Genomic DNA, 12,792 nt, shown 5'->3' with positions numbered 1-12,792 from the left:
AGAGGTAGTGGTGCACGGAGATCGTAATTGTTAAAGACACCGGATTACACAAAGCCTGCTCCTGATCTCAGCCCATACTGGTCCACTATTGTGGTGAAATTGTGACACCCAATAAAGCACCTTGGGAATATGAGAAGTGCAATAACAGTGCAAAAAAAAAAAAAAAAAAAAAGTTTGGCAATGCCAAGCCTCCATCTACTCTCAGCTCCTCCAGATATGATTTCCTAATCTTTGGGATGGATTTATTACAGATAGAAGATGAGATGCTTTTATCCGGTTCCTAAAAAGAAAAGATCTTGTAATAAAAACAAACAGTTGAAGTGATTTAGATCTTGTTTGGCCTTCTTCAACCTCGGTTTCAGATTGTATTGATATAAATCTTTGAATTGAGAGTCACAGGTAGGTGGGAAGGCGTTTCAAGCTATTCTAAATACCAGACCGGTCAAGGCCCATGCAGGATTGCGTTGCTCCACTTGCAACTGGAAATTCTGGGGCTCTTTGACAGCTTGATTTTATAACCTGACTTTTTGTTGTTTTTTTTTCCTCAAAACTAGTGATTATGTCTCAAGCTTTAGGGATAGAAATGTCATCTTGGGAAAGATGCAGAATTAAATCATCTGCATACAAGGGAAATTTGTAGGTTTGGCCTCCTCTGCCGTCTGCTACAGCAAAAGGGCTCAGTAGCTATTTCTCTGACTCTAAATCAGTTTTCATGGCTAAACAGTAAACTCTGCACTCTGTACTACAAAACCTGCTCATGTCCTCTGACACAAACATCTTCATAAATCCGTTTTTTTTTTTGCGATGGAGGTTGAGTCTGGTGATGACATGGAAACCCAGGGAGCCTCCCTGCGCTGGCACTCGGCGGAACAACACGACGTGGGCTGCAGGGCGCGACGAAACTGTCACAACACCTTTGCCACAGTCAGATAGGTGTAGTACTGTATGTGCATGTCTTCATTTCTCTATGGCGATGGGCTCGTCCGACAGGCAGCATCACGACAGAGAAAAGAAAAGGTGTGATGATGATGATGAGGGAGCGGCCAACCTTTTTCCATCCCTTCCCAACCTCCCCTCCTCCGCCCCCTCGCCCCCCCCAACAGCTTTCATCTGGAGCGGATTAGAGACATTAACACTTTCTTATCTCTACGCCTTCCTACACGTCTTTCACCATCGGCCCCCTCTCCGCCCCCAGTTCCTGTCTCTTTCACCCCCCACCTTTAATACCTCCATGTCTGTCCTAACCCTGTGCATGCTTGAAACCCTGTTAAAAGGTGCTCAGGGGGGGGGGAAGAAGAGGGAGAAAAAAAGAAATTACTTTTGCTAATTTAAGAGGTTGACAAAGAAGGAGTGAACAACCTGGAGTATTGCATTGTTATTAGAGTCGGCTGTTAAACTATTATATGTGTATTAAGAAATATCTGGCGCCGGTTCAAGCTCATAAATCAGCACACAAGCTCATATTTTCATATGAGCACCAGCCAAGTCCACTCTGCTCTGTTAGAACACACAAAGTATGCAGCTCAGTTCAGGGAAGAGGGTTGATCAATCACACTCCTGAGACAGCATGTACACACACACAAACACACACATACACACACACAAGCACGAAATGTGCATTGTAGTCATATGTGACCCCAGTACAGTATCTAACCCGAGCTGTGTGTGTGCATGTGTGTGTGTGCAACAGGCCCACACATATTACAGGAGCACTAGGCTAAAATTAACCTCGCACTTATAAACAAACACACATGCATGCACACACACAGCCGGCGTAATCCACATTAATACCAGCTATCAATCTTGAGATGATGGCATGTTAGGCTGTCCTTATTGGGAAGAGATATCACTGCGTGCCTAATGGGAGTACGTGTTGCAGAGTCGGAGTCCTGATGGGAATTTAATCTCTGTCATCTATCTCTATTAAAATGGCTCCACATAGCAGATGGGTTTGACACCGGTCTGACGAGGCCACAGCGCCACACAATGTACTGTACGCGGACAAAGTCAAGTCAACCGAACCGGAGAGACAAATGCATGTAAGACAGTGGACCGCCCTGCTGGATGATGATGACTTCATTCCAACACACTCCTAATTCCTCAGAAAAACCTTCAGCTTTTACAACTTCTTCCTCGAGGCGAAGATGAGGCAAGAGAAAATATGTCAACGGTCTGATCTGGGCTAATCAGGAATCGCTCAGCTCCCCTGATAGGACAAACAACTCACAAGTGACAAAGGACAACGGTGACAAAAGGGACAAGACCGAGCAGCAACCTCCAAGGCTGCAAAATGAAGCCAACACTGTTAGAATAAAACACTGAACTCCAGAAGACCGACTTTACGGCGGCAACATGTTTACAGCCTGGTACAAAACAGGTGGTTTAGATTTCTGTGGCTAATTTCCCCTTTATAAAAGAGGATTTATATGTAATTTGTACATAAATCACCTGTTATTAAGTCTTATTAAGGATTAACGTTAAAGTTCGATTCAAGGCGTGGAGGCTTTGAGTGACAGCTGCGTGATCTAACCAACCCAACCCAACTAACTCCTATGGATTGTTGTTTCCCAACAGCTATAAAAATCAAGAAGTAAACAAAAGATAAATACATCAACACAGAAGTTAGATTTAATGTTCTATGTGTGATTCTCATGCACTTCCTATTTGCCACCTCAGACTAACATGAACAGGGCACGGCCATTTCCTCATTCTTTGGTGCATCTCAGTTTCTTTCTTCTGATTTCATTCCTTTCTCTTCTTATATAAAGTTTATACAATACTTCAAAGTTAAATCTATCAATTCTAGTGCAGCTTGTTGTGTTTTTTATTGGAATCTGTTGCCTTTATTCAACCAGGTCGGTCCTGTTGAGATGCAATGACCTCTTTTCCATGGGAAGCCTATGGCCAAGACAACAGCATATAAATTGCAACAATTAAAGGGATAGTTCACCCAAAATTCAAATTTCACTCATTATCTACTCACCCTCATGTCGACTCCCAGTGTTGCTCTGCCGGAATCTCGCGCGATTTGCAGAGCCGTGAACTGGGTGTCAATGCAAATCGCGCAAGATTTGGATGGACCAGGAAGAGCAGTGCCGGGAGTTTCCGCTACAAATAAGCTTAAAACATATACTTATTAAATTTTTTTCGGAACAATTTCTCATGTCGGGGCTTCAATACAAGAGGGATATTACAGACGAGCAGTATGGAGGTATTTGGATGTTTTTTGGTGTCTCTTTTTGGACGCAGAAAAGTGAGCTCCGTTCGCAACCGTCATATGGACATGCAGTGCTGCACGGAGCCCCACTGTAACTCAGAGAAGGAACGGAGGACTCTGAAACTTCTCCCAGCCCTTAGTCGACATGAGGGCGAGTAGATAATGAGTTAAATTTGAATTTTGGGTGAACTATCCCTTTAAGAACACACAGAAACTCACACAACAACACAGATACAATCAACAGGACTAAGAATCTGCTGCGTTTCCGGGGTTAAATTCCTGTTTTTGTCGTTGCTGTTTGGGATTTTTTTTCTTTCATAATGAATGAAAACACTTAATATTTATCTCCAACACCAACCGTTACCTACCTACGCTTGTGTCTTGACCTCTATGTCGACACTCATCTGCGCTGGACATAAATTTTTCCGAAGCTGCTGCCTTAAATGTTAGTCATGTATCATTAGTTTAACAATGAGCGTGTCACACTGTGTGGCCCTCGGCGTTTAGATCATCAGCGCTGAGCTCCGACTGTCGTGTCACATGACCTCAAATACCATCAACGTATCATCAGCAGAAACTCATGATTCACACTCGGACACACACACACAAACACAAATACACACACACAGAGAGAGACACACAGGGGTTAGCTGAAGACAATTGCCTGAGTTCAAGTCCAGCCCGGCTCCACCCGCCTCTCTCACCGGGGAGGGAACATCGGAGCAGGGGTCGGCATGCCGGGTCGGAGCGTTGCGGAGTGGCCGGTCTTTGAAGGAGGCCTGTGGCGGGGAAGGGTTTTCGGGAAGGGGAAATGCTCTGCTGGAAGTTTGAAATATCAATGGAAAAGGCTGCGTCTCTGCCACGCAGGGCGAGCAGAGAAAGCCTTTCCTTTATCGTCCACTACTTATCCCACCACAGCGGAAAGACAATGTCAAAGAAACACGTAGCAGGAATATTTCCAGGGAGGGACGGGGGCCTGAGCAACTGCAATCAGATCCCTGAAGGAGAAGAAGGAGAAGGAGGAGAAGGAGGAGAAGACGGCGCTGGTGGAATATATTCAAGCTTGAAACAGTGAAATAAAAGTTGTGTGACTAAAAATCAGATAAGGCGCCGGCTGACGGACAGATCTTGATCAGACCTCAGGAGAACATGTAGGAACAAAGTACGCTGACCCGAACTATCCCACGGTCCAGCAGCAACCTGGCTAAACCACAAGTGCAACCTCTGGCTATCCAGATGTTTGCTGCATGCAGAAAACATCACCATATTCACACACACACACACTTTGGCAGGAACTACTCGAAAGGCAGAAATGTCCTCCAACGCTGCCTCGTCTGTCCACCATGTGAAACTACAGCTCCTGGTGTGTGTCCGTTGTAAATTAAGTGACTTTCAGAGCGTTTATCCTTCGACCAGGTCTGAGAAATCATCCCCCAGTTGTTGTACAGACATCATCATCAGCTATAATGACTTTAGACTCAGCTTTAGACTCCACATCTAACTATTATACAGTAACAGTTTGGACTTCTAACATCACCAGAAAGAGAAAGTGTCTCCACGACCATCTAAAGAAATGATCACCATTTTTATAAAGCCACATGTTTAAATCCGCCAAAAGTTAGCAGCTACTGTGACATACTGTGCTGTGCCTGTTGTCTGACCCATGTCATGTCAGGTATCATTGTAAAGCGCTTTCTCTTCCCTGAACAATAATGTAGGCTCCAAAAAATGATAATTTCCTCCGTATCCACAATCAATCGCAAAACTACGATTTACATTAACAATCTATGGAATTTACAAGTCTTTAAAGGCTGTTTTCTCAAAATTAGTTTTTCCTCAGAGCTTCCAGTTTTATTACTGTCTATATTCTGAAGGTTTTTACAGAGGGGATTCACAGCCTGATTTATACAACTTTTCCCCCTCTTTTTAGGGCTGATGACAGTATTTTCTCATTTACAGAGTGATAAAAAGAGATATCCAAAATCCCCTCTGTAAAAACGTCTGACTCTAATATTTCAACAAAACAAAACAAGAATTTTGAAAGGGGCTTTATCCATTGTTCAGATTTTGGTTCTGGAAATGTATGCAAATTAGCGCATATTTCATCAGATGTTGCCTCATTTACATGAACTTTGACAACTTGTAATACAAAAAATATTTGTCTTAATGTTAAGTGATGAACTTGGGAAGTTTCATGGTGATATCTGTTAGTTCAAATTGTTATCCTATTCACCTGCAGTGTCTCCCCTTAAGTAGTGAGTGGATGGTTTCAGGCCCAGTGATGAGATCGAGATGGGGGTCATGATTCAGGAACTGTCTGATCCAGATTAGGAAATGACACTGGTTGACGGTGCACGGTGCACGTTCGCTCCGTGGTAATTATCCTGAAGAGTTGACAAGAGCAAATTCCTTTCATCAGTTTCCTGCTGGAAACTCTGACGTGACAGATCTAAATGTCACACTGACATATACATAGATGCTGCGTGAAGTCTTTTATTAACAAACGAATGAACGGCTTGACGTCATGCACAAGGTTGAAGGTCGTCATCACAGCGTGGCATCGCTAATACCTGACATTCACAGCCCAGACCGGGTCCCTGAGTGCACGACTACCGGTTCATGCAGGCACGAGTCCACGCTCATATCTGGTGTCCCGTGCTCTCCCCTCCCTCCTTGTTTATCTACTCACAGAGTCCTCTGTCCTCACCTCTACTCCACTCCTTCCAACCGCAGCAGCCAGACCAACAAAAACCCTTCTCCTCCTCCTCCTCCTCCTCCTCCTCCCGGACCTCCGCCTTCCCCGGCGATCGCTGTGTGTGCTGACCACAGCCCGTCCAGGCCCCGGGGTCGCCTTACCCGTTTACCGCGTGGGAGCGGATACCGACGCCGGCTCACAGAGACCCATTCAAAGGCTCGCATATGAAATCTCCTTCCTCTGCAGTGATACCTTACACTTCATCTGCATATTCACATATTCAGAACCCGGTGTTGACTTCCTGTCTGGGCCAGATATTGTAGGGGGACGGGTAGGTGGGTGGAGGGGCGACTGGGCACAGACGAAGCTGCTGTGTTTTCATTCATTTTCAAAAGGGTTTTGTCGAGTTATTTGCACTGGACGTCTGTCACACTGAGGCTAAAAAGGATAGTTCAACATTTTGGCAAATTGGCCCATTGCCGTAATCCCTATAGTCATAGCAGTAGGTTCGTTACCTTTAATTGTCGGTGCAAGCTGTTTTTAGAACAGCAGAGCAGAGCCGTGAGCTGCTCAGAGCTACGCTACGGAGGCTAATGGGATTTCAAATACACAATCCAACAACTCCAAAATGCTCTGGTGGACAAGTTGTGACCTGCACATTCACCACGCTATGAGATAATAATGGAACGTGAGTCATTTTAGAGGCAAATTCATGCAAAACCGCTGATGTGCGTTGCTTTCAGGAGCAGTTTTTCAGCAAGTAGTCTCTGCATTTGCCTCTAAAACAACTCTGTCTGGTAACGTTCTGTTATTATCTCATAGCGTGGTGAATGTGCAGGTCACAACTTGTCCACCAGAGCGTTTTGGAGTTGTTGGATTGTGTATTTGATGAGTTTGATGAGGGAAACCAAGAAATCCCATTAGCCTCTGTAGCGTAGCTCTGAGCAGCTCACGGCTCTGCTCCGCTGTTCTAAAAACAGCTTGCACCGACAATGTAAGGTAATGAACCTACTGCTATGACTAAAGCGATTATGGCAATGGGCCAATTTGCCAAAATGTTGAACTATCCCATCTTGTAAGGATTTAGTAAACTTCAATACAGGGATCAATGACAACAATAAGGTATTTCTAAAGCCGGGGACGTGAGGCCATGATGATGATGATTCACGTTTCATGATTCAATAGTTGTTGTGGTGGAAAGAAAACGTTCAATTTGCAACTGTAACTGCCACTCGAGGAATTTCTGCCGAGACCTGCCCATCACGTCTTCTTCATCACGGATCACCTCAATCTGACAGCAAGTGTCAACAAGAGGCACACAACACACATGAAGAAATGAGAGCTGCTATTGTGTCTGTGACAATCTGCCAGTGCGGTTACACTCGTAAGCAAACAACAACATACCACAATGACACTCCCTGGTGCTCTGCCAAGTCGGGCCCTTGCTGCTGCTGCTGCTGCTCCTCGCCGGGTTAATCACCGGCTCATTGAAGCTGAGGGTTGTTGCAGCATTTTCTTTTTTCCACTATTACCACAACAACAACCGCTGCTGCTGCCGTGGAAAAACGTCAAAATACGAATCAACGTGTTTGTTCTCGGGGACTGCGGCCTCTCTCACCTGAGATGTCATGACACTCACCACCTTGGGTATACGCAAAACGAATTTGGATTCCTTAAATGTTTTGGGGCAGATAAAAACAATTACTCGCCAGGTGGCAGGAGAGGAGAGGTGGAGTAAAATACAAATGCTGCTTGTGTGGAACGATGATGTGAACTAAAACGCAATTAGATTTGACAGATATAAAGCCTGACATCTAAAGGAAGGATGACTGAGCTGCACTGTCCATTGTACATTGTAATGCAGGAACATTAATTTCCTTATATGTGAATAAACCTGGTTTTGATTCTGATTAAATCTGTCATTTAAACTTTATTGAACAAGGAAACGCCTCACTTGAGATTAAAAAAAAACCCAGCACAGTGAACAAAGGAGCTGGAGCAACTACGGAAATATTTTAAAGACACTGTGACTCTGTCATTACGTTTGCTCCTTTGTTTGGTTTAATTTTACCCCCCAAAACAACAGAATTGCAACTTTAATTTCTTAAATATGCACCGCCTTCTCTTTAAAATGAAATCATTGTACGCACTTTCTTCCATTGTGTTGACGTTGCACACGGAGTAAAAAAAAAAACTCTTCCCAGAAACTCCTGCCCACACTAACAACACAGTTTCAAAATCCTGACATCCTCATTCATGCTTTTTAAACTGTGGTCATGATGATGTTCCTGCGTGTTGTCGAGAGAGAGAGAGCGTGTGTGTGTGTGTGTGTCACTGTGCTAATTACGTTGAGTATTATACTGTAGCAGGGCTTCGACTAAACTGTAGACTAGAGCGCACTTTTAAAATTACAGCAACTACATTAAAGCAAACATCCAGAGCTGGATCCATAAATCTGCAGGAATAAGGAACAGTAGCGTTGAGACTTCACATGTGGTTATGATGTGTCGTGTTTTCTTACTTAACCCACAAGTCAGAGTCAATAAATGAGAAAAGAACCAAGTGCAACCGTAAAACAGGCCTGCAACAATACAGCTAACGCTCCGTGTGTGTCTCTGTGTGTGTGTAGCAGGGAGGTGCTGACTGACACTGTGGTAATGCCGATGTATCTCCTCAACCTGATCAGGGTCCAGACACATTGAATGAAGACATGTCAGAGATAGAGAGAGACAGAGAGAGGGAGAGAGGGAGAGAGAGAGAAAGAGACATCTGGCTCTGTGACGCTCCCTCGCTCCCTCGCTCTCCCAGGCCTCGGCTGCCAAAACGATACAAGTTAAGACAAACTCCAGAGCAACAAAGAGACGCGGCAACAGACTCCAACACAACATCAGGCATCAACCAGCTGTGGAGGCTCACGACAACTTTTATAGTCGACTAATAAAATAATAATACATCGTGCTACCAGGTGACTTGTTCATTGGAAGCTGAATCTCATTATCATATTGTACCAAACAAGAAGACAAACAGAGGGAGGGTTAGATATTCAGATTCATGATGCTACTGTCAGAATTAGAGAATAAACTTTGTTGAACTCTGCGAACTTTAAAATCCAAATTGGGCCTCAAATTAATTGAAGCAACTAATTTGTTATAGAAGAGACGGGAGAAATCGTTTAAAGATAATAAACACTTAGAAAGTTTTTCCATTTGAAAAAATAAATATCTTAAAGTTTTTGGGGCTGTAAGACAAAAAAAAGTGATTTTAAGAATAATTTATACTATATTAAATCATCATTTAATGAATAATATAATTATCTCTCAGGTTTAAACAGTTCCAGTAGCAGAAACTGAAGGAAGTATCAGAAAAAGTGTATTACTTTTTCACTCCTCTAAAAACTGTTTAAAACAATGTTATATTAGAATATGTATAATGTTATTTAATAAAGTTCATAATAATGTCCTTCATGAAGTTATTGTAATATTAAACTATGCAAGTACATTTCTACTGTAAAGTTTACGGATATTTTAATTAACATGGAACTCTATGGAGACTGACTTGTGCAGAGATGACCAATTTCTTAGGCTCAACACTTTTTTAGTCCTGAATCAAAACCTGTTCCTTCAAAATAAAACATCCTGTTTCAGAAACTATCAAACACCAGAAACCTGCTCAAATCAGCTCAGGACAAATTTTAAGTTACAGTAAGTTTAACTTTAATTCAGGCCAATCTCCCTCCTCACACTGGCGCTTTGTTTGTGCGTCACCACGCCGAACTGATGCAAACTGACAAAGAGATTATTAACACACACATGCACGCGCAGCTGTTGAAGCAGCAGCAGTGTAACTGTGTGTACCGGACACACACCTGTGTACCAGCTACAGGGCGGCGGTACGGGAGGTTGTGGCGAGCAGCAGCATCAGCGGCGGCGGCGGCAGCGTGTTATTATTCCAGTTCCACAGTTTACGGCCCGGCCGCCCGAGGCACGACAGTTTAATTTGACTATAATAAGATCAGCACGACAGATTGGTTTCACTGCAGCCGGGGCCGAGTCGCTTGACTTTTATTACAACAGGCATCACTTGGAGACTTATTATTGTAAACGTTTTAGCTGTGGCGGTGGCCTGCACCGGGCGGCCACACATGTGTAAACACTCCCAGCTCAGGTTACCCAGCATGCACCATGCCAGGGCTGATATTACCATACCAGTGGCACACGGGCGTAGGAAAGATTTAAGCATGGGAAGATCAGAATCCCAGGTGGCTGTCTCTCTCCGTGTTTAACGGTCATCACTGTCAGATTGACTGGCCGGTCAGGGGAAAGTGTGAACGCTGCTCTGGCCGCTGTTTGTGTGTCTTATTGCTTTTTTTTCCCCCCCTCCGTCATTATGTTGATAATTGTGGGGAAGGAATGCATGGGGGGACGTCAGACGACCCTCGAGCCGCGGCTACACCCTGACACCCCGAATGTGAGGAGTTCACCTACAGCAGAGAGACACACACACAGACACACACACAGAGGGGGAGAGAGATGTACTTGTGCGCAGACACACATGTGGTGCACAAGGAAGGAAAGAAAAGAAAAAAGAAGAAAGAAAAAAAAGAAAAAGAAAAAACACCCACTCTTCCCTGTGTCATTTCTTGCCTAATTCTCAGTAATCGTTTTGTGTGCGAGTGTGTAACTGTGTGTGGAGAGCAGAGAACGGCAAAGAAAACAGTAGAGTGTTTTCTTTGGAGTTTGCCCACATTGCTCAGACACACACACACACACACAGAGAGACACACAGAGACACACAGAGATTGTCTTGTGACTAATCGTGTTCTGCTCTCACTAAGAAGTCGCTTATCATCACCCACTCACCCCATGGTAACCCCCCTCCTCTTCCTCCTCCTCCTCTTCATCCTCATCATCAGCATCTCTCACACACACGTAGGGATGCAAACGGATGCACGTTGCATTAGCACACACATACACACACACACACAAATATCGGTCATACGTCAGGGCCACTTGCTGCAGCTTGAGCGTGTCCACGACGACGAGGAAGAGCTCGCCACGGTCTCATCCTAAAGAAAACAACTATCAGAATGGTTTTCTGCTCCTCCCTGACTCAGCAGCATCATCCTGGTTCATGGACAACGCAGATATTCAGAGATGAAACGACGGGTGAAATAATTAACTGATGGTGATTTATCACGCAGGAAAATTTCTCCAATTGTTTGGTTCCGATCACGCTGCGACCTGAACCACAGCTGCCCATTCATGTCACTGGGAATGCAATCGTTTTGAATTGTGTTAGGCCTCTCAATATGATATTATCATGATACTTGCACAATATCTTTGCGATTTTAAACATTTAGAAATATCCTAAATGTTAGACTACACAGACATATTCGCATTAATGACATTTATGCAACTTCTAATTCTGTTCTGAAAGGCAAACTTTGTCTTATTGCTCTCCAATAAGACAAAGGGTAACACTTTATAATAAGTACACACTATTAAGCATTAGTTAAGCATTAATAAACACTGAATTCATCATTTATAACACGTGAATACTCATTAGTATGTAGTTTATAAACACAGTTAAAAATGTTTTACTCATCATTGATAAGCACTAACTGTATTTATAAACTACATACTAATGAGTGTTCATGCGTTATAAATGAAGAATTCAGTATTTATTAATGCTTAACTATACTTATTTTTTATTATATCATAAAAAGCACAGAAAAACTTGAAATTGCATTTGCAATTCATAAAAAAAAGGATCAATACTTGGCCTCCATTTACCAATACAATATATAATATGACATATCATGATATTTTGCGTCATCAATAATTTTTCCCTCCAATCCAAGGGATTTAATCTATATTCAAAAAGTGAGTATTGGCCACTTTGCAGCCAATGTTGGCTTCAACAAACCCAGTACCAGGCAGAATCTGTTGCAATTATTTGAATAAATAAATCTAAAAAAGAATAATTATTAGCTGCAGCCCCACAGATAACCTCGGTGTAGTTTCTCTTTTTGTTAAACAATTACGCCACCTTTGGCTGATGAATGTGATAATGATGATGAGGCCACGTTGGATTCGAACAAAAACAAATATAGAAATGTGTCTGTAGGATGAGCTCAGAGAGGTGGTGGTGGGTGGGTAGGGGGTGAGGGGGGGGTTTGTGCTTTGAGTCAACAGCTGGAAATCCACGTTGTCCTGACAGTTTTTTTTTTGCTCGCATCCGCCTCACATGTCCATCATCTTCACCCCGCCTGCCACTGCCACCACCCGACGCCAGCGCCCGATGATTTATGGTGCCGTGGAAACCTGAAAACCATTCTTCCCATTGTCAGGATCAACGTTCACAAACAGCAGAGCGCAGGGCCCATTTATCACACTTTTACTAGCTGCTTCTCACACTGCCGCAGACGTTTCTCACCACCGCCGCTGCTGCTGCTGCTGCTGTTGATGCCCCCGCTAATGATGATAATGAGGTGGAGTAATCATGACCTTAACTACGATCCTACAGCAGCCCCGAGGGCGAGGAGTGGCGGAGGGAATCAGGTATTTAAGGCATATAGTGTGACAAAGGAGGTGGTGATAAAAACTAATTTCTCATAAGAGTTACTCTCTCAACAGGCACTCAAGAGTGTGTGACCGGGATTCAACTTGCATAATAGCTTCAGAGAGAGAGAGGCTGAAGCGTGTACAGGCACCTTTTGAACCTCAAAAAACAACATTTTTTAAAGCTCTTTGCCAAAAAAACAACTCATGATACACACATCAAGGCGTAAAGACCTTTGAAACGAAGCTAAAACACTCACAAAAAAAAGAGTTAGTTTGAACGAAGTATATCCAAAATTTCCAGCGTGGGTCGGATGGAA

At 43.6% G+C, this 12,792-nt stretch overlaps 2 protein-coding genes across 2 annotated transcripts in view; one reads left to right on the top strand and one right to left on the bottom strand.

The window, feature by feature from the left end:
• gmds (GDP-mannose 4,6-dehydratase) overlaps window positions 1–12,792 on the bottom strand; it is a 191,949-nt gene that overhangs the window by 141,838 nt on the left and 37,319 nt on the right. The window lies entirely within an intron of this gene.
• LOC310985199 (tetratricopeptide repeat protein 14-like) overlaps window positions 10,253–12,792 on the top strand; it is a 408,748-nt gene continuing 406,208 nt past the window's right edge. The window contains exon 1 of the mRNA XM_083970712.1: window positions 10,253–10,262. The gene's annotated coding sequence lies outside the window, so the exon portion shown is untranslated. The remainder of the gene's footprint in view (window positions 10,263–12,792) is intronic.

Source organism: Trachurus trachurus, assembly GCF_905171665.1.
Source record: "Trachurus trachurus genome assembly, chromosome: 4".
NCBI classification, from domain to species: Eukaryota; Metazoa; Chordata; class Actinopteri; order Carangiformes; family Carangidae; genus Trachurus; species Trachurus trachurus.
The sequence above is the reverse complement of the archived record's forward strand: the minus strand, read 5'-3'. Positions and strand labels throughout refer to the sequence as shown.